We start from the raw sequence: 14,459 nt of genomic DNA on the forward strand, positions 1-14,459 counted from the left end.
TTTTCATCTTGGAAACATAAAGTATTTTCGTTATTTTGTTCCAAACGTTTTTTACTGGCATAAATGACGGGCGTGTATGGGAAGATACCAGAATGTACAAAACAAGGGTAAAAGTTCGCAAGTAGAGATAAAGATCTGTGGAGTTTGTTGTGTTTGAACCTTACTACAAAACGGTGTTATGATATTTTTAGTGATTCAAACCTAATTTTTGATATGATGGGTTTTATCTATATATGTATATATATATATATATATATTAGTTCCGTATGATTGTGGCTGCAAATTTCAGAAAGTAATCGACGGATTGAATAAAAAAATTAACAGAACATTTGTCGAACGACAAAAATAATTATACCTATAAGATAATTAGAACCGTTATAGTTTAAAAGTAAAATTGAATATAGAAAACAAATCAATCGCGTAAATAAACGCTTTACCCGACAGCGGTCAACAGACATTCCGCGGCGGTCACGTGATACCTCCCACCACACTAGTTTTTTTGAATACAGGCCCGTAGCACTCGCCGCTGGCGAGCCGGCCAGTTGCAATCTGGTTCGCGAGCAGTGTCCACGCCGCGCTAGGCCAGTTTTCCCTCGCAAATAACTATGGGAGTTTTGGTATAATTCCCTATGCACCATGTTGAGCTGTGCCCAAAAAAAACTTGTATTCTAATTAAACCAGCTTCCGATCGGATACGTATGATCATTTTAAGCTAGAATCCATTATGACGGCTGTTTAGCCTTATACACCACGTAACAACTAACAAATCTCCATTTAGTAAGTACAGTATACAGCACGGAACTGTTGTTTTTTTTTTAACTTACTTTCTCGAGCCGTTTGTAATGAAATACATTTTTTTGTAGTATGGAGAGTCAGGTTACCCCGGAATCTCGCCCTTGAACCTGAGTTGTCGACATTTTCTTTGATTCATCCTGCAGAGGCGTGACTCAGCAGTTTTTCTCCTCAATGGCAAATCGACACAGGACGCCATTTCTAGGATCCTTCGTAATTGCTGGTGTTCCTAGTACTTCCTTCTCAAGTAAAATAATATAGAATGGTTCGAATCTCTCAGAGGATTATGTGGGTACCTCGCGTGCATCTCTTCATAAAGGTTGGTGGAAATATACTTCGAAAATTAGTGACTCCTAATGTAATACTACAGTGAACTAATGGATACGCAGGATTATTCAAATCTTTATCCTCATTACGGGGAACCGCTGCCCAAATTATTTTCGGTTCTAGGACACTTAGAAGTAATCACATTAGGTTAATTTCGAATCCTTTTAATAATGGGCTATTTTCAATTTTAATTCTTACTAGGAGAGATCTCTGCTCCAATTATTATTAATCCTGTTTACTATAATTAAGTTCCTCATAAATAATTGTTGAACATCTTGAGAAACATATATGTCCGTTGTCTGTAAAACTATATTTTACTGATTTGTAATAAATAAACTTGAAATGAACCACTTTATTCTGTCTTTTCCCACCGTTGTTCACAACCAAGCAAGAGATTCAGTATTTTATTAGAATTTTGCAATAATACCTAATGGAAAGTAACTAAGGACCCATGTTATCCTTCAAGGAACCTTGAGATCAAAAAGAACAAGTTCTACCTGAGACTATTAGCCGCAAGGTAAGATTTAATATTAAAAAAGAGTATGACACATTGCATTTTAGCAAAAAAAGTGTTTTTAAATACTTTTTATTTGAAAGATATTTGAATATTATATGCGTTTAAAATTGACTCATAATTAGTCATAATTAACACATACTGAATTACAGTTCTTCACAGTGTTGTTATTTTAACAATTCAAACTCTAAAAACTATGATATTAAGTTAAACAATGTGTTTTTTAGATAAATGAATTGTTGCTAGACTATTTTTATTTACTCCCCTAGTAATAAATATCTAACAAAACCACAGCGAAGCGTGACCGGTTTCAAATAGTCTTTAAATATTAAAAAATTAGGTTCCGTATTTCTGTGGTCGCACATCTCAGAAAAGCAATCGATGGATTGAGAATTGCATTTTAGTAGGAAATTGTTATTTTGAACTTTTATTTCTAAAGTTTTCACGGAATCGGAATATTCTATGGGTTTTAAATTGACTCATAATTTGTCAGTCAACAAGTACTTAATGATATTTCTACTCAGTGCTACCATTTTACCTATTTAAGCCAAAGTCACAAAACTTAATTTTCCATACATTTAAGAATAAAAAGAATTTGACAGAATTTGACAAGATTTGAAAATCCAATTTCCTCTGAAAAATTACATGACTGTTTTTAATAATTTGTTTTCTTTTGCTACAGCGAAGCGTGGCCGGGTTCAGTCAGTATTTATATAAAATTTTCTGCAAGACGTCACATAAAATAAAATTAATATTAATCATGTTTTTGTTTATTTGTAATTATTTTCATTCTTAATTTAAAATGTCTTTTGGAAATAATTTTTATCTCAAACGTCACAAGCAGTCTGTAGAATCTGGTAATTACATCAATTACAGAGACGGAAACGGAACTAGCGACTTTTAAAGGAACAGTTTTGTTTTTCTTTTATTTTACCATTTCTTGAAGGGATTGTAGTTGTTTGAATCTTAACCAATCTCTTTTGACTGTGGTTTGTAGAGCAGTTATATTTTATTTTACAGAAAAAAAGTTAATGTTTTTCTAAATTATAACTAAGACCCGGATGGTTAATAGCAAAACATTAGCAAAGTAAGGTATTACCCAGTAAAATATCATGGCAGTATCATATTATTTTAATTCGCTTCAGTACCTATACACATTTGTATTTACTCGTTAACTTGATTGAGTCCAAAAAAATTACACGGAATAATTTCTAAAGTTATATTTAAAAGATTTCCCTAATTTCCAATTAAAATAAATTATCTAATGGATGAATCGGCCAGCTTCTGAAAAGATTGATTTCAATCCAGTATTTTTTATTTTGACTACGCATAGAAAACACGTTTTAAAGATGCTTTTAGATATTCCACGAAGATTCAAATATTTTGTAAGGTAGTAAACACACTCTTTTTAATAAGTTATGATTAAGGAAAAAATTCTATGATATTCAAAATAATGAATACAAAATAAATACTATTTTTTTAACTTATTTAGCATAACTGTACTCAATTCACTAACTCGATAGTTATTAACCCAAAAAATCACAAGAATCCTTTTAACCTATGTATTTTTAAAAATTGTTAGGAGTTTAAAGAAAAAATAATTAAATGAATCTAAAATAATTTTATTTAACTTAAGAGAAAACGCTTTTAAAAATGATTTTAAAAAAAAAAATAAAGTTAAAAAATTTACAGTTGTTAAAAATGGGTAAGGGATCGATGCACAGATTACACGTATTTCAAGTAATTGGAACAAACGTAAATATAAAAAAAAATATCACTTTGGCATATTCTTAATTTCTTATTGATTTAAGTTCATAACATACCTAAATTTTGAGTACCGAGATACAGCTTATAGAATTATTCAATATTTCAAAGTGCTCAGTTATGTCTTTCACCAGGGCCCACAAAACGCTTTTTTTCGGCTAAAGAATGAATGACCAGAATCTTATGCGGACATTCCATGATCAGATCGAAACAGGTGTAGATGTTTGTTGAAGATGTTGGGATTCGTCTTGCGTATTGCCAGGGTTTTTAGTAATACACGAGAAACTCGTTGGTGCGAAGTAGACTCTAGAGTGGCTCGAGGATTTAGGGACCATGTGAGTTGAAGTACTCTCTTATGGTGGAGAGGGTTCAAAATAAATTTCTTCGGTTTCTCTACATGAAAAAGTGCGCATATTATCCATGGTTTATTTCACTGAGTTTCTCCAGGGTATGCTTGGTTACAGCAATTTAAAGACCAAAAGGAATGTGTATTTAACTACGCAGTTCTTTTGATTGTTGCGCGGTATTATTGACAACCCTGAAATTATGCGGAGCATTAGCTTTTATGTTCACATACTGTTTAACATTCCAATATACAGGACCAACCTGCCAATGGTTATACTTGTTGGAAGGGCTATCTCTATGTCGAACAATATTACTTTGGACATTGTCATTTTTCACGTTTCTGAGGGAGTTTTTTGTTACAAGATTCTCTTACTTTTTTAATATATTATTCTTTTAATATTTTTTTTTATTATTTTTTTTTATTTTTTAATTTTTAATTTTCACTATTTTTTTTATTTTTTGTTTTTTTACAATAAACATAATAATAAAACAGAGTTTTAAAAAAATAAACATAATTACATATCAATGAAATAAATATTAATAGAAAAATAGTAAACAAAAAAATCCACATAGGCGGCCTGTTCGTGGGTATACAAGAAAATATTTATGAATTTTTGCTCCTATAGTAAATAATGGACAGTTATAATAGTTTTGTATAACATAAGAAAGAAAAATAAAATACTCTTTAAAAGATAATATGGTATTTTATTTTTATTTTATAGTAATTGAAAAAAGGAAATAAAAAATATTTTAAAAAACACAATAATATTCCTTATTATTAAAGGGCTACAAAATAAATCATAGAAAAAAACAGTTCATATCTTTAGTTTGAATCCAGGATACAATGAAAACATCCACCCCTTTCCCAAAACTGTTCATAAAGACTTGAGTCTTTCTTCAGTTTCGCATATCAATATCAATATATATTTTTTTAAACTAATTAAGCGAAAATTTAATATTTCTTTACAATCAAACCGCGAAAATAACAAAACAAATAAACTTTAAAAACTTTCATTGTACCCCTCACTGCAGTATTGTCAGTTTGTGATCAATCAAATACACATGGTCAGCACAATCACCTTTTTCTAATTTCCCAGTATTACAGTGGAGGAATACAGTGTTAGTTCCAAATTGTGACCGCGGCCGCACGCTCCAGATCCCGCATCGGAAAAGAAGAAGAACGTAGTAATACAAACAAATGAATCCAGGATAGTGCATGTTTTTTAAAAGAAGGAAAATTTTAAAAGTTTGGAATCAATGAAATATTATCAGTAAAAATTTAATTAAACATTTTTGGGCCTATAAAATATGCATGTCTCTGTGCGAGCCTCGTTTTACAATGTGGTATTTCTAACACACAATTCCTTCTTTGACTTGATATATTTGAATTACTTGTAAATAAAATGTATAATTATGTGTAACTTTTATATATACATAATTTAACCTCATTATTTTATTTATTTATGAGTGAATAGAGATATTTGATTTTGTAATGTACATATATATAAATAAATAAAATTGAAAATTGAAATTATTGTGACAAAACTAGGAACGACATATGCCAGTAAATTTGCCCCAACTTGCTAAAAAATCCGCATTGAGTCGAGGCACTGGCAATGCATTTATAAATATACATGCACATACATAAATACATACCATACACATTCACACACAGTTTATTCGTTTTCCTAGAGTTTTTCCGATGAGTACCTGAAGTTTATTTTTCTCTTTCCAAAAAAAAGGAACATTAAAAGTCTTGGCTGTTAGCCATAATGCTCTTGAAATCTTTTGGCTTCGTGATTCCTTCGTTTGAAAATTTGTAATTAATGGGGGCATTTTCGCAAAACGTGCTGAAACAAAGCCAAAGCACCTTCTTTAGATTTGAATTAGACTTAATGTGCAACGAAACGAAAATACAATGAATGATTAGAAGAAGTATTTCATTTTAATGATACATAGAGGAAAAACACACGTTGCATTTTAACCGTTTGCAGCACCAAGCGTTAAGCTAGGGTTTCCTAGGACAGCGGTGCCCGTATTTTAACGGCCGTAGTGAACGGTGATGCAGTGGACAGCTGTCGTAAAGGTGACTAGAGTGTGGTTTTCTAGGATAACGGTGTTATCAACACCATTTAACACCGTTTTCCTAGGAAACCAATCTCTAATCACCTTTACGACGGCTGTCCACTGCATCACCGTTCACAACGGCCGTTTAAATACGGGCACCGCTGTCCTAGGAAACCCTAGCTTAAGGCAAAGAATAAAACTGCATGACATCGGCATGATCAAGGCACTTTAGATTCTACATGTCGTTGACTCCAGTTTGTTTTACGTTTTGCTCTTTCTAAGAATTTCAAATACTCACTGAATATAAATTCTTGTCAGGGTTAATTCATTCAGCGTTGTTCTTAATTTTAATAGCTTTTTGCATAATCTTGTATTTATCTTTTAACTATTAAAATCTTAGAACAATGTAAGTGAATCTTTCATAATTTTACGCAACCTTACAACAAAACTGCTGTAAGTCAAACCAACTATTTCATTCAAACAAAATAGTTCACTTTAAAAGAATATGGAAAAATATGCATTTACAGGGCTTATGATTTGTTATTAACTGGTTTAAGTGCCCGTTTTGTCATTTTTTTGCCACTCTGGGCAACATTTGCCACTCTGTCCATGTTTAAATATACACATTTCTTCGGCCATGCTGAGACTCTAACTACCGGCAAAATTAAAAAAAGGTGCTACGATGGTTTCAACAAGTACAAAACAACAAAAACGGCTAAAACAACTCTTTTATCTTAACATATTACAACAGAGATGAAGAACATTTGAGATAAGGTAATATAGAATTCTAGGCATCTACAGGGCTTATGACCTGTCAATGGCTGCTTTAAGTGGCCACTTTACACACTGTGTAACATTCACCATTCTGCTATATATTTAAACATCTATATTCCTTCAATTCTTTCATCTGTTGATGTTTGTGAAGTTTAATAAATTACCTGGTCTATTAAGAAGTATAGAAATTGAAAAAAATACATTTTCAGGCGTTGCCTAGTATGTAGGTGAAATAATTCAATTAGATGAATCTCACCCGCATAAATAAATGTTTCAGCTCTTTAACTTGATGTTTAAATATGGGCAGAATGGTGAATGTTACACAATGTGTAAAGTGGCCACTTAAACCAGCCATTGACAGGTCATAAACCCTGTAGATGCCTAGACTTCTATATTACCTTCTCTTAAATGTTCTTCATCTTTGTTGTAATATGTTAATATAAACAGCTCCCCAGAGAGTTGAATCCAATCCTTGTCTACAAAAATTTGGACAAACTCAAAATATTGTTGACTCTTTTATCTGTTGGCTTTTGTTAAATTAATGAAATTCCTAGACATCCATATAACTTGTATACAAACATTTTTGTCAAATTTTTATAGATTTAAAAATTAACTTTAGACTTATGAAATGATCATATTTTTTAAGTTTATAAGTGAAAATTTTTGATGGAAGTTCATTGTAATTTATTATATAAATTAAAGACGAGTGATACTTTAATCCACAAATTCGGAATATCCAGTGACCGGTTTCATCACTTTCGCGACATCTTCGAGACTGGTATCTTTATTAAGGAGTTCAATGTATTTATACAAAGCAGAGGTAAGGATAGATAATTCAAAATTATATGAAAGCCAATTCAATAAAGTTATTTTTATCTTAAGGATCATTATCAATTTTTTTTCGGGTTAACTAATTAGTTGATATAATGCCATTTTAATGAGTTTTAAGTATTTTATTTTTGGTGCCTCATCCTTCATGTGTGTGATTTTTGTCAATTATGATTTATGAAAAAAAATGGGTAAAAAGTCATTAGTAAAAATATATTCTAAATTTGTGGATGAAAGTATTACTCGTCTTTTATTTATTTAATAAATGATCATATTTAACTATAAACAATTAATTTTTTTTTTTTTTTTATCATTCCAAAGGCCTTGCAATTCATAGAATTGAGTATTTAAGACATCTATTTAGACATGTGTATTGTTGAAAATATTAAATTTAAAAAGAAACTCCTTGATTGAACTTTCCTATTCCTAGGCGAGTTGTCTTCTTTTTATAATTCTTAATGGGGTCTTTTTTGCTCTTGACTGGTCTAGGCGGTAAACACGAAGTAGGAATTAGTCATCTAGCATCCTCTTGTATTTTATTTATATTTATTTCTCCTCCAAGTTTCACAAACTTTGTATTATTAATGTTTTATTTATTTAATTTTATTTTTTAGGATTTATTGAATGAGACCTTTTTTTATGGTCCGCTAGAAGAAATTGTCGGAAGAGAAGAGTTTAAATGGTTGATTCATGCTCAGCTGGCAATCCATACCATGTAGGTGATCTTATAATCATTTACAAGCATGTATAAAAAAAACAGCCTATGTGTTACAATAAAAAACAGTAAAAGAATCTATCAAAATTTTAACAGAAGGTTAAAAAATGTGTGTTAAATAATAATAAATGAAATAAATGTAAATTGCTATTATAAAAGCACACGTAAAAATATGCTTGTGTGCCTTTTTTTAAGATTCAAAATAAAATAAAATAAATAAGTAAAGTAATAGGACTAATAAAAACTTAAACGAAATTCTAAGGGGTTTTTTGTATGAAACTGAATTTCAAAATTACATTTTTTTTTTCAATTAAAATTTTATTAATTCAAACACAGTGTACATTGTTCACTGCATCAATAATTTAAAAAAAAAATGAAGTTAATTAAATGATGGTCAAAAAGCGAAAAAACGTACTTGATGGAAAAACCTTATAATATCTGTCATTTGTGTTATTTCATCTTATTTAAAACAAATACTGAAATAATTTTGAGTACTCTTTATCCTTGTTTTAAATTTTATAAACTTATTGAATTTAAAGTTTGGAAGACAAAACAAATAGTCTACCAGTTGGGAACAGCAGTGTCTGATAAGTTTTCCAATTCCATTCTTTAAACTACAACTTATTTGGCAAAATAGCTTTACTACACATTGCAATATTGTTCAAACTATCATTGATGTTTTCTTGTACTGCTTTCAGTTAAATTATGGCAAAAAGCACACAGTCTATTTTCAATGAAAGAATATTGTTTTGCAATAGATTTTTATACTTGTTATGTTATTCACTTGAAGCAAAAACTTTTTAGTTATTTCTGATAAATATTAGATCGTCAACAATTAAAAAATTATGCTTCATAATTATTTTCAAATCTTAAATAAAACGGTTTAGTTCCAATATCATCTGCGGCAATGTCGGTAAAAAAACGAGTTAAAAATGCCATTCTAATAAAAATTTTAATCTCCACATAATAAAAATATAAGCAAAATACATTAACCGCTTAATCTCACCAAAAAACGCAAAGTATATTGAGGTGAATTCCAAAATCCTTTGTAAAAGGTGACAAAGAGTTGCAAGGCACTTTATGAGAAAATAAAAGAATCACAAGGAGCAATATAAAAAATCAAAATGGCCATTCAGCAACTGCCATAATTTTTCTGTACAAAAATTAACTTATTTCTTGCTATCTGTTTATTTGGATTTATATGTTTTGAATATCTTCCTGGTAAATCTAAAATGAAAATGAAGTAAAGCAACCTAGATAAAGGAGCACGTAGAAGCTTTGAAACCGGTAGGTATTAATAATTATTAGTTAAATATATAATGTTGATTTCTATTTTTATGGCGTCAATTCACATTTTATTGGGTTTCTGGTAAAAGTTGATAACCTCAAATTTTAGAAAAATCAGGTTTATTCATAACGGCCAATAAATGATATTCGTTTACAAAGTAAAATTTCCTTTTTAATTTAACTTAATGTTTCCCTTCTCTTTGACAGTAGTATGTAGCTGCTCAATTATGGAATAATCTTCCCACTAATATCAGAGACACCCCTTCTTCTACTTTTTCATTTCCTTTCTGCACCTAATGGTGCATAGAAAACCGCAGTGGTACACCAATTGCAGCGTATCTTGATATTTTTTTGTTACTTGAAGGAAAGATGATTAGTCTTATGCTCCAGGGATTAAGAAATATTTTAGGGGTAAATCTCCGTTTTTTATTCAATATTTCACATCAATCATGTCGGAAAACAAACCCGAGACATCTTGCGTGGCAGACAAACGCGCTGACCACTACACCACAAGGCCGATAAGGTTTTTTTTTATCAAACAAAATTTCATTGATTTAATCATTATTCTTTTTCCGCACCGAATGGTGCATAGGACACTGCATCGATACAACAATCTCAGCGTATTTTGATCATTTTTGTTACATACAGGTAAGATGATCAGTCTTGCGCTTTAGGTACCAGTTCAGGGGCCATGAAATATTCTAGCGTGAAAACACCCTTATTAATCAACATTTCATATCAACCATGTCAGAAATCGAACCCGATACCTTTTGAATGGTAGGCAAATGCCCTGACTATTACACCGCGAGGTTGACTTCTTCTACTACTATTTAAATTTATTTCAACAGAGAGGGAAAACATTTTTGAGAATATTTACTTCACAAAAGTCAACAGATGGAAGAGTTGAGGAAATATGGATGTTAAAACATGGACAGAATGGTGAATGTTACACAGTGTGTAAAGTGGCTACTTAAACCAGCCAATGACAGGTCATAAGCCCTGTAAATGCCTAGACTTCCATAGTTCCTTCTCAAAAATGTTTCCCTCTCTGTTGAAATAAATTTAAATATGAACAACTCCCTAGGGATGAAATCCAGCCAGTCTGCAAGCATTTGGACATAATCAAACATTGTTCTTCTACTACTATGCTATATTTAATTATTCCTGAACTGGCACCAGAAGCGTAAGACTTATAACCTTACCTTTAATTTAACGAAAATGATCTAGATACGATGGAATACTAAGGCAGTACCCCATGCACCACTGAGTGTTAATAGGGGAAATGAGGATGATATGAAACGTTTTTATACCTATTTTCTATTTATTTTCTTAATGTTTTCCTCCTCTCTTCATTGTAAAAAGTATTTTTTTAGTTTATTTTTGTTCCAAATTTTGTATCGAATTTTAAGATAAGATTAAGACCTAAAATATTATGTATATCCATAAACTTTTGATTTTTCAATCTAAACGGCTTGAGAAGTTAGAAAAAAATTTTTTTGAAGCCAATGTGCCCACCCATGTGTGTTTATAAAATGTAAACGTATATTTAGTGTTCAATAAATAAATAAATAATGAGTAAGCTACTGATTAAAAACTATTTTTGTAGTGGTTTATTGGCCCAAAAAGCTTTCTCATTTTACGTTTTTGTAGAACTAGTTTTTTTCTATGAATAAAGACCGCAAAATTATCTACAAACTAAGCTGCAAAACATAAGTTTAGGGGCGTATTTAACGTTTTTATCGACTCTAATAATTTACAGCCTAACTTATTTACTATTGTCTAATCTTTATCGACGGCAAGCGTCATTTTCCAATTTATTACCCAGCTATCAGAAAACAATAGAATGTCGGTAGTTAATATGAAATTAAGTAACAAATAATTCAAACCAGCTGGGTGTTGGAAAACAAAGCGTTATTACTAACCGTAAACCAAGTCTTTATTTTAGTAGCTTTAAGACTTAATAATTTCACGTGAGGTCAAAGGATGTTTTGTTGAAGGTGAAATTGCCACAGACGTTCGATTATAAATGATTAAATTGAAAATCAATTATTGTAAAATTATATTTACTTAATGAGTACCAACCATATTTATTTATTTAGGTAAAGACGCATATATGTATCGTACTTTAGGGGATAAAATACGCAAGATCATTTTTTGACATTTTGAAGTTAAAAATGCGGAAATTATTACAATAGTAAGCAATTTTATACCTAAATAAAACCTCAAAGTCCATTTTTGCCATAGAAATGCTTTTTAAATTACAATAAACACCTGAAAACCACTTTGTTCTGATAAAAACAGTAGTCCTTGATGACTTTTTTAATATCTACTTAAGTATGTCTTAAAATCTACTAAAGGGTGTCTCAAAACCTTTTTTTTTTTTTTTAATTCTGTTTAACCATTAAGTTGGAAATGCGCCTTATTGTTAAATTTATTTAAAATAAAATCACTATTGACTTGTTGACGCCCCCTAATCCAATTGACAAATGTTGCAAAGAGCTTCTAGAGATGTTTAGTTGTTGACAACGATGATGAATGGAGGTGGATGGAAGTTCGTTTACACTTCCTCTAACTGCCGCAATGATTTCAAGCTACCGTCCCATACGAGGACGGCAATTTGCTTTTGCCATTTTGCTTAACATCGTGAAAGAAGCCAACGATTTCAAATTAATTCATCAAATTCTCCACAGCGCCAGCGGTTCGAGATGGTGCAAAATGATGACTAAAAATGGGCGATATTTTTGAGCCGTCTCTATAAAGTTCTTACCATTTTGGTAGTGAATTTTCACAATTTCTATGCGTTGCTGGACTAAAAACAAATTGCATGACTTAATTTCAAACTTTGTTAGTGACTACTTGAAAATATCCAAGTTCTATGTTTAACACAACGAGAGTTATTCGATATTCAAAATTCGAGTCGGTTTTAAGCTTAGAGTATATATGTATATACTCTAAGGTTTTAAGACACCCATTATTATTATTATTTAAACAAAACATTATTTGAGATTGAAAGAATCTTATGAATTTAAAATATAACGGTATAAAACCACATCAAAAATTAATGTTTTATATATGTACTTTTATTATCAAAATAAAAATGATTTCAAATAGAAAATGATTTTTCAATTGAAATTATCTTATTTGTTTCAAAAGTTATTGGTTTTGGAAATCGCATAATAACATACTCGTGTTTTCTGATCATTTCATTTGATGTGACTCCTGCGGGTTATCCTTTAAGGTACAGATATACATATTGTTCTTTATAATCTGTTCACTCTCTTTTAAAACCGCATGCTTTGCAAAAAAACTTGTAAAACGGTTTAATTTAAAAATAAAAATAAAAACTTTTTACATTGCAATATTTTAAACTTATTATGTTGTTTCAAATATATTGTAAAAATAATTGATTTGAAAACAACTATGTTTACATGTAGTTCTCGTGGTGTAATGGTCAGCGCGTTTGCCTACCATGCAAGAGGTCTCGGGCTAGATTCCCGACATGGTTGATATGTAATATTAATTTAAATGGGTGTTTTTACACTAGAATATTTCATAGTCCCCGGACTGGTACCTGAAGCGTAAGACTGATCAACTTACTTTTATGTTACAAAAAAAAAATATCAAGATACGCTGCGATTGGTTTATCAATGCGCTATTAGGTGTGGAAAGGGAATGATGATGATGTTTACACACAAAATATATTTCAATAACATTCCTTGAAAACTTGAAAAGAGTAAATCAACTAAAAAAGTAAACCCACAACATTGTTCACGTGTCCTTAAATACAATTAAATTTTTAAAAAAACATCATGCCGTTTCCCCGTAAGTGTAATCAGAGTGGACAGAACGCTATATTACTCTGTCTTTGCATACATATTTCATTTTCTCTACATTCATACATCTTTTCATGAACGCGCACTGATTATTTCGACTTTTGACATGCCATTCTTCAAATATTTGTTGGATGTCATGCCGTGTTTTTCTCGGTCTTCTTTTATTTCTGCATCCATCAACATTCGCGTTCTTAAACTTTTTAGACGTCTTTTTTTTTTATAAACATGAATTTACATTTTTATTTACTAAACACTTTATAAACATATATATTGCCTTAAGGCAATTTCTTCCTACAAACCGTTCAGTTTGAGAAAATTCCAAGTACCTACATGTTCTAAAAAATTATACTGAATCCTATAATTTTATGAAATTAAGAACAAAAACTAAGAATAAAAATTAACTTTTAAAAAATTATCACAATACCTATACTATGAAAAAAAAAGAGGAGATGGGAAAAAAAAGGGGAATGGAACCACTCAAATATTTATAAAGTGACATTTCAATCTTGATTTAAATGTTAATACAGAAGGGGCATTTTTACAACTTTAACATTTATTTTTTTTTATTTTTACTAAAACTAAAATCCCACAAAGCCACTTTTTGTAGCTTTATTGTTGAGATTTTTATTAATTATATTATCTTAACTTATAAAAACAATTAATTTACAGATATTACTAACAGACGGAAAGATCAGTAATATTTAAACAAATAAAACATTTTTTTAAGACAAGAGAATATATGAAAAATTTAAATATTTACACATAAGCTAGTTTAATAACTATTCATAAATATATTTTCAATCAAGTGGCCACTTTCTTGTTTTGCTCTTGTTACATTGTGTGTTAAATTTAAGTTCTTTCGGCTATAAACGAAAAACACTTATCTATAAATAAGAGTTCTAAAACCATACTTTTGGTATGACTATACCATCAATATACGTGAAGCGTGTATAATGGTTATATTTGAGAGGGATTTGAGAATTATTGCTATTAAATTGTTCTAAAATGATGCAAAGCTACAGTAATCCTCTTACTGGCAGAGTTTGAAGTGTTTAGTACGGGAGAACATTGTCACTTCTTTGTCTGTAAATCTCTGCTGATACAATTCTCATAACTATATAATACTGTAGATCCTGGATAATTTAAATATTCATTTCAGTTGAATGTCCCTATGATTTTAAACCATATCTTTTTATTACTCCTACTAAAGAAA

At 30.3% G+C, this 14,459-nt stretch overlaps 1 long non-coding RNA gene across 1 annotated transcript; it reads left to right on the plus strand.

Annotated features, from left to right (window-relative positions):
- Positions 1-383: 383 nt before the first annotated feature.
- Positions 384-1,579, plus strand: LOC148284334 (uncharacterized). Its single transcript, XR_015825150.1, has 2 exons — positions 384-777; positions 864-1,579. It is a non-coding gene; the product is annotated as an uncharacterized LOC148284334 (long non-coding RNA).
- Positions 1,580-14,459: the final 12,880 nt, after the last annotated feature.

The sequence above is a fragment of the Micrasema longulum genome, unplaced genomic scaffold, assembly GCF_059751315.1.
Source record: "Micrasema longulum isolate JH-2025_06_02 unplaced genomic scaffold, ASM5975131v1 h1tg000131l, whole genome shotgun sequence".
NCBI lineage: Eukaryota > Metazoa > Arthropoda > Insecta > Trichoptera > Brachycentridae > Micrasema > Micrasema longulum.